The sequence below is a fragment of the Schistocerca nitens genome, chromosome 11 (assembly GCF_023898315.1).
Source record: "Schistocerca nitens isolate TAMUIC-IGC-003100 chromosome 11, iqSchNite1.1, whole genome shotgun sequence".
Lineage (NCBI taxonomy): Eukaryota > Metazoa > Arthropoda > Insecta > Orthoptera > Acrididae > Schistocerca > Schistocerca nitens.
This window is the reverse complement of record NC_064624.1, coordinates 29,431,072-29,455,295: the sequence shown is the minus strand read 5'-3', so window position 1 is coordinate 29,455,295 and position 24,224 is coordinate 29,431,072. Positions and strand designations below refer to the sequence as shown.

The 24,224-nt window shown below is 41.8% G+C and overlaps 1 protein-coding gene across 14 annotated transcripts in view; it reads right to left on the bottom strand.

Annotated features, from left to right (window-relative positions):
• Positions 1-24,224, bottom strand: part of LOC126212843 (zinc finger protein 99-like) — a 117,201-nt gene that overhangs the window by 42,538 nt on the left and 50,439 nt on the right. The window contains exon 1 of one of the 14 annotated variants that reach the window (XM_049940271.1): positions 6,706-6,832. The exons of the other annotated variants lie outside the window; for them this stretch is intronic. The gene's annotated coding sequence lies outside the window, so the exon portion shown is untranslated. Of the gene's footprint in view, positions 1-6,705; positions 6,833-24,224 lie in introns of those variants that run through there. 14 annotated transcript variants of the gene reach the window in all.

Genomic DNA, 24,224 nt, shown 5'->3' with positions numbered 1-24,224 from the left:
CACACTGCTGTGGTTACATATCTAGTGAACAAATACGATCATACAACAACAATGTATGTATGTATTCCTTTAGTTCGAAAGTTTGTAACTTGCCTTGATGGTATGGTATCCAGTAACTACTATGACTGAGATATTCACCCAGTGATTGTTTTCTAGCAGAGAACTAGAAGTATAGCAAAACAGAACACTCGCTTGATGTGAGACAAGCTGTTTTGCATGTCTTCAAGATTGGGAGTACTTCTAGGGACTATGGCATATCACAACCACAAACAAGTGTGCACAGTCAATAGCAAAAACATGAAACAACATTAACCAATAAGCCAAGGTCAGGTCATCCCTGAAGAGAGAGGAGGAAGGACAGAATGATTTGTACGCAATCAGCTGGTGTTCCAAGAGAAACATCTCAACTAAACTTGTGAATCCCTGTAACATGTTCATTGCACTGGTGCATGTCTTCTGCCAATTGAATCCGTTACTAGATAGAAATAGATTTCCTGCAGCATTGAATATATGGCCATTTTTAAGGCAACCAGGAATTTTGACTGGACAACTGGACTTGTTATATAAAATTTGAGTGTAACACACCTCAATCTTGGAGGCAGTTTTTTGAAGAAACAAATCAATTTTATAAACTGCAATATATGGTATCAAGTCTTTGTAAGCACCACTGGAAATTAATTTGAACAAATAATGAAGGTAACTGAAAATCTGTCATGCATTCAAACTTTCAAATATTATACGTGAGATAGTAATGTGAATCTACCATCAAATGCACAGGATTGATTGACACTGAACATTTCCCATTTAACATTGAAACATGAAAATCTATACATTTAATATTTTGCTCTGGTGAACTACGTTCCTTGTAAGTCAAGAGAAATGCCCTTAACCTACTATCCATTGGGGTTACTTTCCTGTGAGAAAAGGCCGACAACTGTGAGGCAGTATTTAAATTCACATTCATGTAACTTTTGCACTTGAATCTTTAAGCAATTTTAGGACTTTCCCAAGGTCAGTGCTATGATGGCAAGTAGAATTTTTGTCACACATTTAAACATAATCATAAACTCATTGACAAACAAAAGATGAATGCAGCCAAAATTAGTGAGGGACAGCAATAAATAAAGGATGCAACAAATCAAATATTCTAACTCTGCTGACTGATCTCTCAAAAAATCAGATGCATAGCCAACTGCTAATTTGTCACTTTCCAGCTATAAAATATTATTCACAAATATTATATAGAAAAACACTAAAATTGAATTCAACAGTACTATTTCAAACTGTGCAGCCCAACTTCAGGAGTTAAATAGAGCCCTGTATAGTTTTCCATTAATTAATTTTATAAACACTGATTACAATAATGCTAAATAGTACTACATGTAAGCCAAAACTGCCACAAGCATAAACAATACATCAAACAGTACAGTGAGTACATAGTTTGACTGGAACTCAACTGGATCCAGGGTATCTACAATTTGATTAGAACTACTCAATTAATTTGACCAGAGCTAAATGTACTCCACAATTCCATACACCAAAAGACAGCATATTTTACACTACACCCTTATCCTTATCAAATGTGTATTAGATATGTTTTTGACAAATTAACTATTATGCAGTGTGATCAAGATGTGTCAAGTTCAATTGGTTGTAATTCAAACTTGGTAAGTGCTACGTAGTAACCTAAAGCACCATGTAAATGAGCAGGAAATTACAATCTTACCTGATATGACACGTTTGTTTGTATAGAAATATTTCCTTGTATTTAATTACTGTAACAGTTGCATATGATGGCAATTTATCATGATTTCACTGATAATTAATGTAATATTTATCTCAGAATGTTTCTTAAGGTTCTAAAGTGACCAGCATGGGAAGGTGCTTATCTCAAGCCAGGCTTCACAAAATCCTCACCAGAGTACCAACTAATCCAGGACGATGGGGAAAATACAGAGACAGCACATGAGACATTGGAACTGCTCCTCAAAACTCATTTTCCTCAATATGCTCTGGCGGATAACATAGAGCAGAATGCGACCCCTGAAAGACAATGGTTCTCAGGCACTCAAAGAGAGGACTGGGAATCAGCCAAGGAGTGTGTCAATTTCAGTAAAATCCAATGGGCGGTGGCAACATTCTAATTGGTTAAGTCACCTGGTCCAGATGGAATCTTTCCAGCTCTCTTAAAACAAATAGGAGACAATCTTATGAGAGTCCTCTGAAGGTTATTCCGGGTTAGCCTAGCAGTGGGAGTCATTCCCAATGCCTCGAGGGCAGTGAAGGTTGTCTTTATTCCAAAGCCAGGGAGAATTGATCATACGAAGGTCAAGGATATGAGACCAATCAGTCGAGTTAATGTACATGCTGGGGAGAGGAGGCTAACTAGGGCTCCTCTACATTCAAACTAACACACATAACCAGGTAAATCAAGTGAGACAGCTCTCCAACTATTTGTTGGGAGGGTGGAGAAAGCACTTTCCTTTCAAGAAACAGCCCTCTGCATCTTCCTGGGCGTCAAGGGGGCTTTTAGTAACACAACCTTTGATTCCATGGTTAGGTCAACAGAGGTGCATGACCTAGTGACCACTATATGTAGGTGGACTAGGGCCATGCTTAGTGGAAGGAGGGTAGAGGCCACATGATGAATGAAAGAATAGTAATTAACACCACTAGAGGTTGTCCAGGAGTTTTGTCCACTTTATTGTGGAATCTACTGGAGAACGAACTCATTGAGGAACTAAATTACAGATTAGATTAGATTAATACTAGTTCCATGGATCATGAATACGATATTTCGTAATGATGTGGAACGAGTCGAATTTTCCAATACATGACATAATTAGGTTAATTTAACAACATACTTAAGCTAATATAACAACTTTATTTTTTTGTGTTTTTTGTTTTTCTTTATTTTTTTTCTTTTTTTCTTTTTTTCTTAATTTATATCAAAAAATTCCTCTATGGAGTAGAAGGAGTTGTCATTCAGAAATTCTTTTAATTTCTTCTTAAATACTTGTTGGTTATCTGTCAGACTTTTGATACTATTTGGTAAGTGACCAAAGACTTTAGTGCCAGTATAATTCACCCCTTTCTGTGCCAAAGTTAGATTTAATCTTGAATAGTGAAGATCATCCTTTCTCCTAGTATTGTAGTTATGCACACTGCTATTACTTTTGAATTGGGTTTGGTTGTTAATAACAAATTTCATAAGAGAGTATATATACTGAGAAGCTACTGTGAATATCCCTAGATCCTTAAATAAATGTCTGCAGGATGATCTTGGGTGGACTCCAGCTATTATTCTGATTACACGCTTTTGTGCAATAAATACTTTATTCCTCAGTGATGAAGTACCCCAAAATATGATGCCATATGAAAGCAATGAGTGAAAATAGGCGTAGTAAGCTACTTTACTAAGATTTTTATCACCAAAATTTGCTATGACCCTTATTGCATAAGTAGCTGAACTCAAACGTTTCAGCAGATCATCGATGTGTTTCTTTCAATTTAATGCTTTTGCCACGGATACGCAGATGACCTTGTCATAGTAATACCTGGCAAATTTGCTGACAAGGTTAGGAATATGGCACAAGGTGCACTGGACATTGTGCAAGACTGGTACATTACATAGGACCTAAACATTAATCCTAACAAGACTGTTGTGGTACCAATCACGAAGAAGGACATCTAAAGCTTTCTGATGAAACTCTATCTGTGAAGGGGATAGTGAAATATCTAGAGATAATCTTAGATGAGAAACTAACATGGACCCTTCACAGTAAGAGCATCTGCTCCACGGCGAATTGTACTCTAGTGAGTACCAGAAGGCCTTGTGGCAAAAACTGGGGCCTAAGATCCTGATGTATGCACTGGACACACACAACAGTGGTTAGACTTAGGATCTCCTATGGGGCCGTAGTGTCGTGGAAGAATGTACAACAGCAGGCTGCAGCTAAGGAGCTTGCTAAGGTGCACAAACTGGCCTGCTTTGCCACAACAGGCAGAATTAGTAGCACACCAACCACTGGGATGTAAGTCATGCTGGACATGCTTCCACTACATCTTTGGGTTAAGATGAAGGCAGCAGCTGGTGCATACACACTCAAAACTGGTAAAAACTGGATCACATTGGATATCCAGACTCACACACTAAAATATAGGAATGGCTTGAGAAATGCCGCCTGACTATGTAACAACTCCCAACTGCTTCAACAAGCCTTACAATACAATAATTGGAAGCAGGGAGCAGTGGGAAAACAGTTTGACTCCATGCAGAGGACACTGTCTGGTTCACTGATGGGTCAAAATCAGACCAAGGCGCTGGGGGCGGGGTGTACAGGGTTCAGCCGAAACTGGAGGGCATCATCTCTCTAGGAAAACTGGCCTTGGTATTCCAAGCTGAAATTACTGCAATCAAGGCGTGTGTGGAGGAGAATATATATAGGTGCTACAAGGATCATAGCATCTACATCTATTCAGACAGCAAGGTAGCCCTGAAATTATTGGGAGCTCCTGCAGCACAATATATTATTATTGCAGAATGTCACAGGGCTTTGGTGGAGTTAGCGGATTCAATAGCAAAAACTTAATATGGGTCCTTGGTCACTCAGGGATCAGTGGCAATAAAGAAGCTGACAGGTTGGCCAGGATGGGGGCAAAGACTCCATTCAGTGGACCGGTACCTGTTCTGATAATCACCAATGCTATGATCAAACGAACTAAGGAACTGGCTTAGAAGAAGCACATAGAATACTAGACCAAGGTCTATAAGCAAAAACATGGTAAGGTAACGATGCCAAAGTTGTGCTTTAAAAGATGCTCTGTAACCCTGGGCTCGAAGAGGAAAGAGATTAAACTCATGTTTGGACTGATGACCAGTCATGGGAATTAAAAAAAAAAAACACCTACATACAATGGGTATAATGGAAGAAGACCATAAATGTAGCATCTGTGATGAGAGTGAAGAAACTGCATCACACCTAATGTTCCAATGCATGACATTGGAGAGCAAAGAGACAGAATTTTCAGTGCAACTAGAAGTGAAGAAATTGTGTCTAACAAATAATGGGCAGAGAGACTCCTTGCACTATCTAAGGGCACTAGTTGGCTTTACTAGATATACAGCGAGCAATACTGCACAATAAACTGTTTCAGTGCCAGGTTAGACCAAAGCTGTCTTAGCTTCTCTGCCAAAATCAAATTAAATCCATCATCCTTAGTGGATTTTTGTTCAGGTATTTTTGACAAATTAACTATTAAGCAGTGTGATCAAGATGGGTCCAGTTCAACTGGTTGTACTTCGAATTTGGTATGTGCTACATAGTACCTTAAAGCACTATGTAAATGAGCAGGAAATTATGATCTCATCTGATATGACAAACTCGTTTCTATAGTAAATTTCCTTGTATTGACTTAGTTTAACAGTTGCATATGATGGCTGTTGATCATGTTTACACTGATATTTAATGTTAATATTTATCTTAGAATGTTTGGTAAGCTTCCAAAGTGACCAGTATGGGAAGGTGTTTATTTCAAGTTGATTAGTTTCAATAAGAACAATGTAATTTCAATCACTTATTTTAATTAAGTTTTGTAAGATATGAAAATGACTAGCATGGTATGGTTTCTTGAGGTTTTAAATAAACAGTGCTGCTGTGCCTCATAGTCTTTGGTAATGTATGTGTGTTTCTCAAATAGTCTGGGCTGTTACTGTTAAGTCTGCATAGGTTTTGACAGTAGTTGAACCGAAGTCTCTGCGCAGCCAACCAGTTGTGTCATTTCAGCTCTCTAAAATTGTATGGATGATAAGATTTTGAGCAATACATGAGGATTTTGGCATTTTCTCATTACATTAAATTGTTGTATGTTATTGTGACTGACGAACTATCACTTTGCGCAACTGATAGATCTGTTTAGTACTGAACTTTGATTGACACTGACACAGCATCACTGATGATTACACCCAGCTGGACTTAGTTCCGATTTCACATTAGCTTATGTAACTGGGGAATCTGTCAAATATTCACAATTATTCACATAATTCAACTGCATTATCTTCAATCTGAAGTGTTCACCCTTGCTATGTGATCCTATATAATTCAATTTAATGATTTTAAGGATGGCCATTTCTATTTTTGTGTCTTACATTGACAGTACACCATTCAACTTAACTTTGTCACTGTGTTTACATTTCCTTATTTAGTTGTCACTGCATTTAAATTCGTTTAAACAACTTGTTTAAGTATACATTAACTATTACAATATATGCCTAACTTCATACTTTTAGATGTTGCTTGACTGACAGGCAGCTGGTGGTTTTAACAGGGTAGATACTCAGTGGTAGATGGCCTTGACACATGCAAGGGACTGTAGAGAGACATTCTGAAATCAGCTCTGTTCACTACCCTGGAACTCAGTACATCATAGGACCAATTTCAAGGCATTAACATTACACATCTTGATTGAATTTTCACAGTAAGCAATCAGCACACAGTGTCAGTAGCTGGACTGAAATCACTATCAGTTGCCCTATTGGCATACAAACTGAAGATAACAGACAAGGCCAAATATTCAATTTTCTCTTTCAAATCTATTTCATTGTGGAATATCATAATGGAGTTCCTCCTTTCAGTACCGGCATAGACATCATAATGACAGATTCTGAGATGATCAGTTTTTGTTGATTTTATACTGTGTACTCACCTAATAGAGAAAAGGCACCCAGGCAATATGAGATGGCAGTACAATACCACTCATATTACACTAAACTTGTTCCTTCTCTAACAGCAGCATATCAAACATCTCTGAGCCCATGGAAGTTTCCTAGTGGCTGGAAGAAGGTACCAATCAATCATATTCTCAATTAGTGTCACCTGATAGATGCACATAATCATAGCAAAATGAAGCATGTGCATGAATAACGCTGTATGGTATATTTCCAAGTTTTTAGGAAATCGACAAAAACTGTTAATAAAAATGTAATAGCAGATATTTATTGTTTGCAGATGCAGACTGTTGAAAATCGTTGGTTGTGCTTTTTAAAATTGCACTAAGGATAGGTTTTAGAAAATACATAACTATTAAAATGGAAAACAGTGTATAGCAACTGATATACAGCATTGCTGTATATCACACTCTACTAGAACTATAAGGTTGCCTAGAGTCTCAAAGTTTTAAATAAAAAATTATATCACGATACAAACTAATATTTATAGTAAACTGATTGCTTTGGTCTTAAATAAGTAATAGAACATGAGTTTGTTATGAAGTTGAGCCCAAAGCTGGCACATTACACTCAGTTGGCACACTGAATGTTTTCATAAAATGCCTGGATTTTGATTCCCCGTATTTCGTCACATCCAATAGATTGCCTTTCTTCTCCTTACAAGTTTCAGTACCCATTGTAGAGCAACCAAAAACCAAAATGCAACAGAATTTCTTTTACTTCGTGTTCAAAAACATGTTTCACAATACAATGTCTTTCAAATGGATGAAACTGCTTATGCCTTGAGGATCATCACTGCATCGCTTCAACCAGAGCACAGCAGTAATTTTCAAAGTAGGTGGCATTTTGAGAACCAGCTCAACAGATCCAATGCCCTTGTCTTCCATCATCTCCTGTATGGTCAACTTCGACGGTTCTACAGTGGCCTAAGCAATGGCATGCTTCCATTCTAAAGGAGCCATAACTTTTGACACTTTCTTTCCTCAATCACTGCAAAGTTCCTGTCACAAGGCAGGAAACTATCACTCTAACATAAAAACTTTTTTTATGTATTTCTACACAGTACTTGCAGTTGACCAGATAGAAATAAAGTGCTAAAATTCTCCAGTTATCGTTCTGCCCAACATGGTGGTCAGACCATATAATTAGTTTGTGTCCCATACCTTTTTCAAGCATCACAAATTTAATCAGACAGGAAACTATTTTGGCTGAACCACACCTTGCACCAGATCCATCCCCTAAATTTACCGTGTTAGTTAAGTACCAAAGTCATGAACCATGAAATTATATGACGGCAACTGTCTCTGGCAGAATACCATGGAATGTGCCAATTTATGACAAAGTACCACGTGTTGTACGTCCACGCATGTAACATATATATTGTTCCTTTGTAGCCATTTCTGTGTTATTTTTTTGCAGTTTGTATGCTCAGTCTGCTTTTGCATAACAACTGACTAAGTTCTATGTTGTGCATTTGTATCTCATCTGAAGCTCTGATCATAAAGAATCATTAATTTCTGCACAGATTGAGATTGTGGTACAGACATTCTTTCGAAGATTTATTCTTACTTCGAGAAACTCAAACTGAGTTCTTGAATCAGGGACCTGTCATCATTTGATATGACATGTGGCCTACACAAATATTTTCCTCAACCATCTTCAGGAGTGGTCACTCCACTTTCCAGTTTATGTTGAAGAGAGAGTTTTCATTGCTGGGTGATGCAAAATACGTGAAGCAATGTTTTTTGACACACTTCTTTTGCCTGGACTTCATATTTGAAAGCAGCTTGTTTCAATGAAGTACTGTCTGTCTTACCTTCCTTTCGTCTGCCTGGCACACCTATTTACGTAGAGTTTATCGAGTAAATTGCCTTTTCATTGTGCATCAAGGCATGGTATTCTCTGTACAGCCTCAACTTAATTTACATATTTATGTCCTAGAATCCTTCTTTTGAACACACTACTGTGTTGCACACACGGTCCTGAATCATGCTGTCAATACTACTACCCAATATTCAACTGAATTATCATACTCCACATTCTCTTTCAATAATATAGCAGTGTGTTTTCTACCTTTTCATCACTGATAAAGACAGAACTGCAGTTAGTTTTATTCATGGTCTTAGAGTTGTGGGACAAATTTCAATGTTGGATCAACAACAATGGAAAATCCGGGAAGGAATGTAACAATATTATAAAGAGCAAACTTGATTGGTTGGTTGGTTTTGAGTATAAAGGGACCAAACTACAGGGTCATCAGACCCTTTTTCCCTGACGGAAGCAAGGCTCAAGGTACAAAAACACTCAGCAGCACACCTAAAAAGAAAATGAATGGAATGAAAAAAAATGGGGAAAACATACGCCACAAAGAAAAGCAGAAGAAGGTATTAAAACCATAGAGCATATAGTCTGGGCTGGCTGATCACAATAATAAATGAGGATGAGCCAGCCACTCTGCAACACATTAAAACGTCCACCCCAAAAAGACAAGGCGAGAAGAGCACATGTAGGGAAAAGATGACAACGAAGACAAACAAATGCAAAGAAAGTGCGACAGAGTTACAATGGAGGGAGGGTGGCGACCTCAGAGAGAAGGCTAAATGCCCACCCTTGGATTGTATGACGAAACCCCCTCACAAATAAAACCTAAAATTAAATCTGCGGTTTGAAACATTGTTACCCAACACCGAAGGTGGGATTCTAGGAAGGTTAAAAGTCTGCCGTAGAGTGGTTAAAAGTCAGCAGTCCAGCAAGATGTGGATGACAGTCATATGTGAGCCACAGTGACACCGACGTGGGTCCTCACGACAGAGGAAGTAGCTATGTGTTAGCCATGTATGGCCGGCATTTGTTTGGTTTGGTTTGGTTTGTTTTGGAGGAGGAGACCAGACAGCAAGGTCATCAGTCTCATAGGATTAGGGAAGAAAGTCGGCCGTTCCCTTTCAAAGGAACCATCCCGGCATTTGCCTGGAGCGATTTACGGCATGTATGGCCAATGCGGAGCCAGCAGAGAACCACAGAGTCCCTGCGACAGGCTTGCATGGAGTCTTTTACACTTTTGTAGTCTCCTTAAGGGCGCAGAGTTTGTTGTGCATACTGAGATTATGCCATTCGGTCTCCCAAACCTGAAAAACCTTGTGGTGTAATAATGATCACAGGTCAGTTACAGGGATGCCGACCTCCATAAGTGGTTTCCGTTTACCCCATTTGGCCAGCCTGTCAGAAAGTTCACTTCCTGGGGTTCCAATGTGGCCTGGGGTCCACACAAACAACACGGAATGACCGGACCATTCAAGGGCATAGATGGATTCTTGGATGGTCGCTACCAAACGATGGTGCAGGTAGCACTGGTCGATAGCTTGTAGGCTGCTCAAGGAGTCAGCACAGAGACGAAACGACTTGCTATGGCACTTTGGATGTGCTCAAGAGCACGAGAAATGGCTGCTAGCCTTGCAGTCCAAACACTGCAGCCATTTGACAAGGAGTGCTGTTCAGTATGCTCTCCATGAACATATGCAAAGACAATGTGACCATCACCCATGGAGCAGTCCGAGTAAACCACTTCACGGTCCGGTACTTGTCAAGAATCGAGAGGAAGTGACAGCCGAGAGCTGCAGAGTTAACTCATCCATTAGCAACCTGTGAATGGTCCAGGCAAAGCTTCAGCTTCGGTGTACACCATGGAGGTGTACATGAATGGACCTTGAGCATAGGTGGTAAAAGCAAGGACTCCAGACAGACAAGATCAGTTGCGAACTGCAGTCATAAGCCCTGACCTGGGCCTCCGATGCAGGAGATGAAATACCGTGTATGGGATAAGGAGATGGTAATGTGGATGCTCTGGAGAACTATGAATGTGTGCAACATACCTGGCGAGCAGTTGTGCATGTCTAACCTTCAATGGAGGGACTCCGACCTGGTCACTGGACTCGTCCTGAAACCTCCTGTTACCAGTCAACCGGGTAGAGTAAACATATCGCTGAGGGCGCCACCAAACAATAAACCAGTTTCCCATAGTCAAGACGAGATTGAACAAGGGCTCTATAGAGCTGCAGCAGCTTAGTGCGATCTGCACTCCAGTTGGTGTTGCTCAGGCACCAGAGGGCATTGAAGTGCTGCCAGCAGTTCCACTTTAGCTGACCACGATGAGAAAGCCACGTCAATCACGTGTTGAAATCCAGTCGTAAGAATCTATATGTCTCAATTACAGTGAGTGGATCATGCTTAAGGTAAAGTTCTGGCTCCGGATGAATGGTACGACACTGACAGAAGGGCTTGACACACAACTTCGCAGCTGAAAACCAGAACCTGTGCGCTAGACCCCATGACTGCACCTTGCGAATGGTTCCCTGTAGGCACTGCTCAGCAATACCAGTACTGGAGGAGCTGCATGAAATGCATAAGTCATCTGCGTACAGAGAAAGCGAGACCGATGGCCTGACAGTTGCTGCAAGGCAGTTAATGGCCACTAAAAATAGATATACACTCAATACAGAGTCCTGCAGGACCCCATTCTCCTGAATGTGGGGCAAACTACGGGAGGCAGCAACTTGGACACGGACAGTACAGATCGATAGGAGATTTTGCATAAAAATCTGGCATGGGCTCTGGAGACCCCACTCATATAATGTGGCAATGATATGATTTCGCCAGGTCGTGTCTTAAGCTTTTCATAAATCAAAAAAGACAGCAACCAGGTGTTAGCGTCTGGAAAAGGCTGTTCAGATGGCAGACTCAAGGGAAACTAGATTATCAATGGTAGTGACCCTGGCGGAAACTGCCCTGGCATGGAGCCAGTAGGCCACATGACTCCAGGACCCAACACAACTGTCGACTTACCATACATTCTAACAGCTTAAAAAGAACGTTGGTGAGGCTGATGGGCCAATAGCTATCCACATCAAGTGGGTTTTTACCGGTTTGAGCACTGGAATAATGGTGCTCTCCCACCATTGCGATGGAAAGATGCCATCGCACCAGATCCAGTTGAAGATGATAACGAGATGGCACTTTTAGTCAAACAATAGATGTTTCATCATCTGACTGTGGATCTGATCTGGCCCAGGAGCTGTGTCAGGGCAATGTGCAAGGGCGCTGAGGAACTCCCACTCTGTAAATCGAGCATTATAGGGTTCAATGTGACATTCAGTGAACTAGAGTGCTTTCCTTTCCATCTGCCATTTGAGGGTGCAGAGGCTCAACCGTAGTGCTCGGCAATTGCCTTTGTGTCGGTAGATAACAAACAACTGATGTTAGTGCCAGTAACACTTGTCATGGTCTGGTACGCACATACATGTCCGATCTTCTTCCAGAGTTAGGAAGGTGACATATGGCACCAATGGTCGAGACGTACCACTCCCAACATGCCTGTTTCCGTCTTTTTATAATTTGGAGAATGCGAGCATGAGCCCTTCCAAAGCTATTAACTGTGCTAGGAAGAGTGTCACTTACGTCACTGTAGAGCTTGTCGATGCTCTTTAATGGCCTTAACGATTTCTGGCGACCACCAAGGTTTTCGCTGGAGCACTATAAAGAACAAGGGATCGTTAATTCTGTCAAAGAAATGACCGTTCTAGTGACCTGCTCAACTACCACATTGATAGTACCATGTGATGGAGTTTCAATGGTGACAGCAGAGGTGAAAGCTTCCAGTCTGCATTGTTTAAAGACCATCTTGGTAGACATCTGGGGGGGAATGGTGCTGGGGGAGTGACAGGAAGATGGGGAAGTGGTCACTACCACACAAGGCATCACGGGCTCTCCAGAGGACAGATGGGAGAAGTCCTGGGATGCAGAGGGATAAAGCAATGGCCGAGTAAGTGCCATGAGCCACACTGAAACGTGTAGGGGCCCCTACTATTTAAGAGGCAGAGGTCGAGTTTCGCCATCTCTAACCCACAAGGGGTTATGGACGATAAAATCTCCCATAAGTAGGAAAGGTTTATGGAGTTGATGAATCAGTGCAGCCAATGCTTTCAGGGGTACTGCACCATCTGGATGATGATATATGTTGCAGGCAGTTATTTCCTGCTTTGTCCTTATCCTGACAGCCACAGTTTCAAGAGTGGTTTGAAGGGGCACAGGTTAACTGCATACTGAGTTCAGGCTATAGACAAGAACTCCACCTGACGCACTATTATAGTTGCTACAGTTCTTGTAATACCCCCTATAGCCATGAAGGGCAAGGGTCCCCATTGCCAGGAACCAGATTTCCTGGAGGGCAATGCAGAAAGCAGGTGTAAACCTAAACATTTGCTGTAGCTCAGTCGGGTGGTGGAAAAAGCCGCTGCTGTTCCACTGGAGGATGAGGTTACTGTGAGGCTGGGAAGGCATGAAGCATGCAAGGAGGCAGGTTACACATCAGCATCATCTGCTACCACCGATTGAGTATTTGTATCCATTCCTATTGTGGATGAGGCATCAAGTGAGATCCAGGTCCTCAGTAGATGCTGAGATCTCCACCTCATCCGCAGGTATAGAACTGGTAGCTAGTAGTGGTGTTGAGGCCACCTGAGGGTTCTCTTTCTTAGCAGACTTCTTTTTTTTTGTTTGCCCTGTCACTTCTCTTTAGGGGCTTGCTGAGAGGACTTCTCTGAAGTAGCTTCAGGCATGGAGGAAGACCGTGCAGCTCTTTGACCAGCAGCTTTTGGCTCCTTTAGCCACTGGCGAGTGTCCGCTGTAGCATTAGTGGAGACCTTGGGAGAGAGAGTCCCAAGCGACCGCTTCCACACAAGATGAGCCAGAGGAGGCTGTTGCTTCTCTGGCTGGTGGGTGGGGACTGATGTCCCCTGCATTTGGGGAGGAGGGGGGGGGGCCTTGCTCCTGAACTAGGTACTTGTGATGGCGATGGTAATGTAGCTGCAGCATATGTCGACGTCAACCATATGGGTTGTAATCGTTCAAATTTACATTCAGCTTCTTGGTAAGTCAATCTGTCCAGGGTCTTGTACTTCATGATTTTCCACTACTTTTGGAGTACTGTGCAGTCTGGCGCGCCGGGGGAGTGCTGCTTTCCGTAGCTGATACAAGTGAGAAGGGGCACACAGGGCGTATCTGGATGCAGTGGACATCCGCAGTCTCGACATGTGGCATTGGAAGTGCAGCGGGAAGACATCTGCCCTAATTTCCAGCACATAAAGCACTGCATATGGGGAGGAACATTTGGTTTAACATCTCAGTGGTAAATCATCATGTTGACCTTCTCAGGCAATGAATCATCCTCAAAGGCCAAGATGTAAGCACCAGTAGTGACCCTGTTGTCTTTGGGTCCCCTGTAAATGCGCCAGATGAAAGAAACACCCCACCATTCTACATTGGCACAGAGCTTGTCAGACTGCAAGACGAGGTCGCAATGCAAAATAATCCCCTCGACATGTTGAGGATTTTATGGGGAGTGACAGAAACAGGATTATCACCCAGACGGTCACAAGTGAGTAATGCCCAGGATTGGGCTGGAGATGCTGTCTGAATCGAGACTGCACTGCTTCTCATCTTGGACAGTGCTGCCACTTCCTCAAACTTATCCTCAAGATATTAAAAATCGAGGCTTCATGGCTAGAAAGAGTCCCTGTCCATTCTGCTACAGACTAAATACCGAGGCGAAAATGGCTATCTTCTTTCTGTAGCCCTATGTTTCTCCCATGGTGTAGCAAGGGAGGGAAAAGATTTAGGATCATATCTGTCAGCTTTGTACTCGATCTTGCCTTCTTGGAGACAGCTGGTGTCTTAGTCACCAGCAAGGGATGACTTCATTCATTGTGGGTCATCTGCCCTGATGCCACCCATTCCGATCATGGGCTCTCCCCATGGGTGCCACCCAGCGACAGCAAAGGCCACATGGCATGCTGGCCATTGCCAGGAGTGCTGATGCCCCAGGAAGACAGGCATCTACTCCTTGGCATACATGGGTAGTTTACAGCTCAGGCATCAGCAGTGCGATCCCTGTGTTGTCAGGGGACTACCACCAAATGGGTACATGATTGCCCCACCACAACGTACTGGCTACCGTGCTGGATATTGGGCGCAGAGAAATCCAAACTGCCATGAGGGTGAAAGAGTACAGGAGAAAATGGAAGAAGATGACATACCCCGCAAAGTGTGCTCATCCAAAGGTGGAGATGCAGAGCCAAGACAATAGGCTCAGGACATCCAATCTAGGGGAACTATGGATAACTCATGCACCACATAAGGCATCCTTCCCCATATGGCCCGCACTTCTGTAGAATTTGGAAAGTGGCAGGTCAAACCATAAAATGGGACCTGAAGTTATAGGGTCGAAGAGTGAGAGACTCCTTTTAGTCACGTCTTACGATAGGCAGGGATACCTTAAGCATATTCTAACCCCCAGACCTGCAGGGGGAAGCAAAGTTGACATTTTACATATTGCAGAGATGCTAAGTTGCAGATAGGAACAACAAAAAGAGTGTGACAAATAAAACTTTTGGCCCATAAGCCTTTCGTCAAAAATAGATGACATACACACACACGACTGCAGTCTCGGCAACTTTAGCCACACTGTGAGTAGCAGCACCACTGCATGATGAGAGTGGTGACTGGGCAGGGGTAACGAGGAGGCTGGAGTGGGGAGAGATAGTTGGGTAGGGGTGACTTACAGTGCAGTGCTGCTGGGGAGCATGCAAGGATGAGGTGGAAAGAGGGTAGGGCAGCTACGTGCTGTCAGGCAATTAGACAGTGGGCAGGGGAGAGGTGGGAAGGGGGGAACCAGCAAAGGAGACAAGTAAAATGACTGGGTGCAATGGTGGAATGATGAGGGCTGCATGGTGCTGGAATGGAACAGGAGGCTGAATGGGTGAGGACAATGACTAATGAATGTTTAGGCCAAGAGGGTTACGTGAATGTAGGGGAAGTTCTCCCTGCACAATTCAGAAAAGCTGGTGTTGGTGTGAAGGATCCATATGGCACAGACTTTGAAGCAGTCACTGAAACAAAGGATGTCATGAATAGCAGTATTCTCAGCAACCAGGTGGTCCACTTTTTTCGCTGGCCATTCACGCAGACAGATGGCTTGTCAGGTGTCATGCCCACATAGAATGCAGCACAATGGTTGCAGCTTAGCTTGTAGATAACATGACTAGTTTCACAGATAGCCCTGTCTTTGGTGGGATAGGTGACGTTTGTGATGGTGGTGGGAGTATGTATGGGACAGGTCTTGCATCTACATTTATTACAGGGGTATGAGCCATGAGGTACGGGGTTGGAAGCAGGGGTTGTGTAGGGATGGGTGAGTAGATTGTGAAGGTTTGGTGGATGGTGGAATACCACTGTGGGGTGTGTGGGAAGGATAGTGGCCAGAACATTTCTCACTTCAGGGCAAGACAAGAGGTAGTCAAAACCCTAGTGGGGAATGTAATTCAGTTGCTCCAGTCCTGGGTGGTACTGAGTTACATGGGGAATGATCCTCTGTGGCCATACAATGTGAGACTGGAAAGATAAAGCATGATATATTTAATTTTGTAGAAGGCTGGGAGGATAATTACGATCAGTGAGGGTCCTCAGTATATTTTACAGACTATAAGATGCTGCAGGCTATAGGGTACACATTCATACTTAAGCACTTTTTAAAAAGTAACATTTTTACAATTTGTAATATTAGATTGCAAAGCCAGGCTAACAACAATTCTGTGTATAGAACTGCACTGACCTAAAGGCCCCTGAATATCAAAATTGAACTTCTCCTTCATAACGACTGTCTTCTTCATATAAGAGATGGTCTTCACTGCCCACCAGAGCATTACCTATGCAGTACTTCTTGAAAGATTTGACCAAAATGTCTTCTCTTAAAGTAGACAACAACTTTTTTCCAGTGACACACTGGTGTGGTTGTAGGTCCTTTCAATGCGCTCTCTGGTGTAAGTTCTTGTTGGGTTTCGTCTGTAGCATGTCAACTGAATTTGGTCAGAAAATACGCGAGAGCAGAAGTGAGCTGCAACAGTGCCAGCTGCAGGTGGGTGGGAGTATTACATGCTGCAAAGCAATACACAACCAACTGGTGTTGCGAAGCTGAGTCAGTTGGGCGTGATACAGTAACAGCCAATGCTGGAGTGCATTAGCAGAAGGTCGGGAGCCTTTCCTCACCTGCCACCAGTCGTGTTTAAAATATTTGCCTGAAGCCCTATATGAACATAGTCTGGAACGAATAAACATTCAGCTATTTGTGTACTAAATGATTCTTGTCTCAATATCAGAGCGAACAACACCCACAAGCCTGTGACACCCAGAGTGACATCCTAGAATGCACTATGGGGTCTGCCGTTTGACCACTACACAGGGTAGCCTGCTGTGAGGCACAAGGGAGCTGGCTGCTCACTGGAGGAAGTTTACGGCCATCATCAGCTGCATCGCTGTCGCAGCCAGAGTGACTGCTGACAGCAACACTGAGTGACCCCATATTCAGCCTTGCTCCTTGACCTGTCAGCAATGACAGATGCCTACTATTTCACTTAAGAAGCAACTGGGAGCCTCTACCAAGCTGTTCCTGATTTACTACAGCTGAGGGCTGGAAAAAAGAAAGTAATTAAACATATCTACAGTCACCCTGACACCTCATTTCACCCTCCACATGTGACAATCCAAGGGTCATGCAACATTGATGTCAGAACTTTGCCATCACTTCTTAGAGCAATGTTTGAACTTACACCCTATGTTACAGTGAATTAAAGAAAAAGAAAATCCTTATATTTTGGTCATAGAAAAGCCATCTGACAGTCGTGAATTTTATAACGTAGATTTTATTGCGAATAGAGAACCAGTGGATTTTTCTACTCTTAGAGGTAATGGAAGGTAGGACTAGTTAGTGACTGTTAGATGTGCACAGTGTAACCTCAAGGGTCATAAGTGCAATGTATGAAATCACTTCTAGGAAAATGTTACACATGTAATCATTTGGGCCATATGGCTAGGCAGTGCTGGGAGACAATATGGCTCATAATTACATGTAAGAATTAAGTTAATGTATTTTGTCTTCTTGTCTTGTGAATGTTAGTTCTCGAAGTGAGTGTTGTCAAGGACAAAGCTTGAATAGAACCAGAGACACAATATGTACCACAATCAGAAGTAGTATGCATATTGTTCAAGAAGGTAACAGAATTACCAGCAGAAAATAAGGAACTTTGTGGGTTGACCGGATCACGATCATTCAACACAGTGTAAATTTGTCAGACAAAAGTTTAATTGGTCCTTGTCCTGGTAAAACAACCAACAATGAGCATGTCTTCACCTTCAATATCTGGCTCAGATGCACGGTTGGTCTAATGAAGTATTATTGACTGTTACAATACTGATACTAACAAAGGAAGTAAAAACATATTTAGGGTATACAGGGGCTGTGAAGGGAGCCACAATATTCGTAGAATTTAAAGAAGGGTTAATTCTAAGATATATGGATCAAAATAGTGCCAGACACTATAGGGAACAATTCACAGCAATAACTAAGAGAAATAAAGAAACTGTGGAAGAATTTGCAGATAGGATAAGGAAAATCAATGGACATACCCGTGCATTGGGGCAGTATGCTGAAGTTAATGACATTATTTTGCAAGAAGCATAGCAGAGGGTCTTCAAAGCTTTTTTAAGAGGGCTGCATGCAGAAATGTCAGAATGTGTGTGGACAGGGTGTCTGACAGATTTGCGCACAGCAGTGCGGTAACTACAGTGTGTGAGGAGATCAATTTGTCTACTGGAATACAGGGCAAAAGGACACTGTTTGCAGCTAATATAAAACATTTCAAGTTTGGACAAACAGGCCATGTAAGGACGAAGTGTTGCCAGCCTCAGGGTGATGTGAATAAAGAAAGAAGAAGTAACAGTTTTAAAAGTAGAGAAGCAGGTAGAAATAAGGTATTGAACACTAGCTGGGACCCCTGGTCCACCTATGGTCTTCCCAGTAAGACTAGATACAAAATTGTATGCAGATGTGGATGCCATAAGATCTGTATGGGATAAGAAGAATAGGAACAAAAATGATTCCATGATATCATTGGACACAGGGGAGAATGTTTCAGTCACCAGCAGTGATCTGGTGAAATGTATGCAATTGGACCCACCACAGTACAGACTGCATGGAGTGGGAATAAAGACATCATCACATCATTAGGACTGTGGACACAGGCATCCACCTGAATACGGCTTAATTTAAACAATGACTAGAGATTGTGTCACATTCAATTGAGGGGTACAACATGATACTGGATTAGATTTTCGTATCAGCATTGTGCCATACTCAACTTCCAGCTACATAGGGTGGAACATGGCAGAAAAATGCTTCAGTTAGGTTAAGTCATGATAGAGAGGTGGCAAGAAGAGTCTATTGCGAAAGATGAACCAATTAAACCATGAAAACTATACTAAGACTCGATTCGCATGATTATGTATCTAAGGGCACTAGGAAATTTCTTTGGGTCAGTGTCAAGTCCAGCTTGCCGGCAGGAATTTTGTGTGTGATGGAACCATTATAAGAGAATTAAGTATTAGATCAGGTGGGTTGTTTATTTAACAGACATATCATGTCCATACCTGTTTCTACGTACCATTTCAGCACAGAGGGCACATGATTAACACACCAGTTGTTAATCTCCAATATGAATATCTTGCAGGAAGAAGAATGGAACATACAGGGTGTCAGCCACAGAGAATTACCAGACATCACTGAAACTGTATGAGGAGCAAAAGTGAAGCATCTAGAGGGAAGCAAGAGCAAACAGATGACAAAACTACTTTTGGAATTCAATGGTTTATTTTTTCCAAAAGGACCTTTATAAGGTACGCATATTGCACAACATTGCATACCAATATGAAATGAGTCATCAGTCTACCACAAACCATACAGAAGACCTACCAACTTTCACCCAATTTTGAAGTTGTAAATCGATCAACAGCTGAAAGATGGAATACTTGAAGAATGTGATGTCGACAGTGGGCTCGAATATTTGTGCCAAAAATATAGGTTTGGTTTGATTACAGACACCTAAATGAGAAAACCATAATGGATGCCTACCGTTTCCCAAACATCACAGAAACTATGGAACATTTAGAGCTATCCTAATATTTTTCAACAATGGATTTGCAGAGTGAGTATCACCAGATAGAACCTGTATCACGGGACTGACACAAAACAGCATTTCTGGAACCATGGGGACACTACCAAATCAGGATGCCATCCTCATTAAAAAATGCACCTGTATAACATTTCAGAGATTGTTGGACACAATTCTCAGAAGTTTGAAACCATGGAAATGCTGGGTATCTTGATGGAATAATCGTCTGTGGAAGTGCCATCAGACAGTATATGCAGTGCTTAAGGGAAGTATTCCTAAGGTTAAAAGCAGTGAAGTTAACAGTGAGTACAAAAAAGTGTGACTTTTTGATGGAATAGATAGCATACCTAGGACATATCAAAAGATGGATGTAACACAGACCAAAATTACAGCTGTATGGGAATATCCCGTACCACAATCTGTAAAAGAGTTGCAGTCACTCTGGACTTGTGAACTATTACCACCAGTTCGTAAAAGGGTGAGTGGATACTGCCAAAATGTTGACAATTGTTAGGAGAAGGGTACTAAATTTGTGTGGTCAGAACAGTGCCACCATGCTTTTGAGGAGCTAAAAGAAGCTTAAACATTGAGTCCAATTGTAGCATTTCCAGATTTTAATACAGAATTTGTTTTATTATGTGATGCGTAAACTCATGCACCAGCCTGTCTCTTTATCAGAAGAGGTATAATGTGTAGAACATCCAGTAGCTTACGCTCAAGGCAACTGAATTCTGAAGAATGACATTATTCCACAATGGAGAATGGGAAGTTTACCTTATTTATGGACTTTCATACTTCAAATTTTATCTGTACAGTAAAACATTCAGAGTAATAACAGATCATATGGCATTAAAATAGTTGTTGGGGTTAAAGAATCCTTCCCAATAGGTTGACATGATGGGCAGCAAGGCTAAGCGAATTTGATTTTGAACTTATTCATAAAACTCAGAAGAAGCATGGGAATGCAGATAGCTGAAGTAGAAAACCAGCAGCATTACATATTACTCAGAATATCGAAGAACTACAAATCCAAGTAGAAGTCTTAGAGAGGGAAGTGGTTATTAAAATGGTTGCAGTCCGTAGAAGATAGTGTTCCAGCTCGGGGTAAATTTGTTGCAAGAAGGGAAGTATTTAAAGGGTCTAAGGAAAGTACAGAAGGAACTATCGCCGAAGTTGAGGTTGGTTTCAGAACCTGAGCACAAAGGCATGCCCTTTAATTTGGAGTAGCCACAGCATCATTGAGAACTGATAGAAGAAAAGTTTCTATTTCCATTTCTGTAACAGTAGCAGGGAAACAAGAACGTCATGAGTGCTACATAATTCATGCATAACTCGTCACGAGGGGAACACTGAAGAAATTTGTAAGAGTAAAAACTCGGCGACTGTCATTAACTGCAAAAGATGAAAGAAGATATGTAGAAATGGAGGAAGCAAAGTTACAAAAATGCCACCCAGAGAAAATCATAGTCTGTCTGCGTATGGGGGCAGGATTCCTGTGCAGTGAAATTGATAATGGGAGAAAGGAGGAAAGAGAATACAATTAAAAAGTGGTCCAGCCAGAATTGTACTTTCAGCATGTCGAGGCACATGGGCTTTGTCAAGATGGTAGTAGCAGCTAGTTGTTACAAGAAGTGGAGGGGTACATCAGCAACGAGGGTAGAATGAAAGGTGAATGCTTTCTTATTAAATGGAACAGCGTCCAAAGTAATGGGGCCTACTTTCTGCCTGTCCATCATGATTGCAGGGATAACTCACTTGAGCATTTCCCAGCCACATTTGTACTGGCCAGAAGAGCCCATGGAAGTGCCACCTGCTGCAAACCACCCAGCTTAAATCAAACTCTAGGGCCAGAACTAATGTAATCTGTAAACACACTTCTGAACTGGCAGGAGGGACCAATCTCCCTGGAAACGTTATTGCAACATGTAAATTCATATTGTGAAAATCAGCATCAGAATGAGACAACACTCACCATTGTCATACCAACCACTGCAGTGGCACTTGTTCTGCTGAGCCTGGAGTTCTTCTGGTACACAAAAGACAAAGAACACGACCGAGTTCGGACCCAGCCATAGTTCAAGTTCCACTGCATTGGATAACCCACGCATAAAAGCAGCAGAATGCACAGTGATATAGTATGAAGAATAATCGATTTATTTTCGCTTTTAAGTGAGACGTATAGAGTTGGAAAAAATTGTGCAAGAAGCACAGTAATGAAATTAGTACCATGGTGTTTGAGTCAAGGTGCAGGGCAAGGGGCCCTATGGAAATTTATGAGATTCAGTGAAAGGGTTAAGGTAACTAATTGTTAGGGCAATACATAAGTGGCGAAATAAGGCCGGAAATACTTGTCGCCAGTAACTCTGGTTTAATGGGTAGTATAGTTTGGTCAATCCGAGAGACAGAGTCTTGATAAAAAGGTCAATGTAGCGTATTGACCATAATTGGTCAAAAAATATGCTAGAGCAGAAGAACAGCCAGCTGCACATGGGTGACAGTGTTATGCACTGAAAAGCAAAACATGGCCAACTTGCTTTGCAAAGCAGAGCCAGCTGGGCATAGTATAGCAACAGCCAATGCTTCAATATGCTAGCGGAAAGACGGAAGTTTTTCATCACTTGCCACTAGATTAGTATTTACAATACATGCCTTAAACACTAAACAAACAATCTGAAGTGTAGAAGTACTAAGCAGTTAGTATGATACTTGTCCCACTATCACAGCCAACACCACACACCTGTGACACCCACAGTGACATCCTGGAATGCAGCATGGAGTCCACCATTCAAACACAAGACAGGGCAGGCTGCCCTTAGTCACAAGAAAGCTGCCTGCTCACTCTTGACATTGCCTTCTATGAAGATGTGTCAGAGGTAGACATACAGCAGGTCTCCAACAATAAAGGCCACTCTGCCAAAGCCATCTGCACACAGTTTACCTTGATACAACACATCCAGCGGATGCTGCGGGCTTATTTGCCAGCTACCATGCAGTACAAAGGCAGTCTGTTGTGATCTTGCAGCAAAATAACAGTCCTGTCACATGTGGTCAACTCTGCCCTGGACTTTGGGATACAGTTTCAGTCTCTATGAACTGTCATTACATCCAAGAAACAACAGCACAATTCACACTAAGCCATCAGGCCACATCAATTTTTGACTATCCTGCTTCCTTTCTTTCTATGGCCCTCCAATGCCAAGTCTAGTAGGCATTTTCTCTGTGTCAAACTGCACTGTCTGTAGCTGTGTACATGGTGATTGTGAATGTGAGGTTACCCAACAAACACTACCTCATTTCATACGTCCCCTGACATCATTGGCAAAGTTGTCAGTTGACCGGAATGCCGTCTTCCATGCAGAACACGATCATACGGACTTCTGGTTACAGTTTGTAGGATTGTATTGTGAATGAAACACAGGATGGGGAAGTAGTAGTTTGTTGCTTTAATTCTGGATATAAGATTAGTTTAGGCCATTTTGCATTCAGTCCTCAATTGGCACATGTAGTCTTACTCATTTTTTCAGTTCTTCCTTACTGGCAAGCCAATCACGAATGGCTCTTTCTGTTAGAGGAGGACCAAAATGCCACTCAGCTGCTCTGTTTCCATATTGGTCTGCATATGTTATTATCTTCAATTTATAGCCCACATCATATGAAACCCCTATTTTTTTTTTAAATAAACTACTAAAGAAAATACTCTTCTGTTATCAATAATACAAATCACTTTCAGTTTAAGTTCACTGGCACTGTAGACTGCTGTGATACATCCTAGGCTTGACAGTGTTCTAGGTTTGTGATGGCGGAGCAGGAGGGGGACAGTGTTAACAAGCTTGTTAAGCTCTACAGCTCACGTTCATTGCATCGGTGCACTGCTGCTGCCAGTTGAATCGTGTTGCCAGATAGTTATAGGTTTCCGACAGCATTGAATATATGGCCTTCTTTAAGCCTTGCAGGAATTTTAAATCAAACACAGGACATTTTAAAATTAATTTTGAGTATAAGACACACCTGAATGATGTAAGAATTTTTTTTAAGAAAAAAGTGTGTCGTAGTCCATAAAACATTGTATGCTTTTGTTCTGTATAAAATATAAAGTCAAATTGGTGATGTTTCCTTGTGAGTAACACACTTTAGGTCTCAGTGACCTGCCCTTCTTTCCTAACCTTCCTGTATCTGTTACTAACTCTTTCCAGATGAAGGAAATAATAATTCCAAAAGCTAGGGAAGTTCCTTGTACCTTTGTGTGCATGTATTGTCAGTACTAGCTATTTCAACTCCTGAAGTTAAGTGAAGACCAGCCATTTTGTCTGACAAATTTGTAGTTTTGAGCCAATCCAAAATGTGAACACGAGAGTAAAATATAATTTTCTGAACCTTATCTGTGTTTTCGCATCAAGGTTTATCTGTAGTATCTATTTTCCTGTCTGAAGAGCAAAAATGTAAAT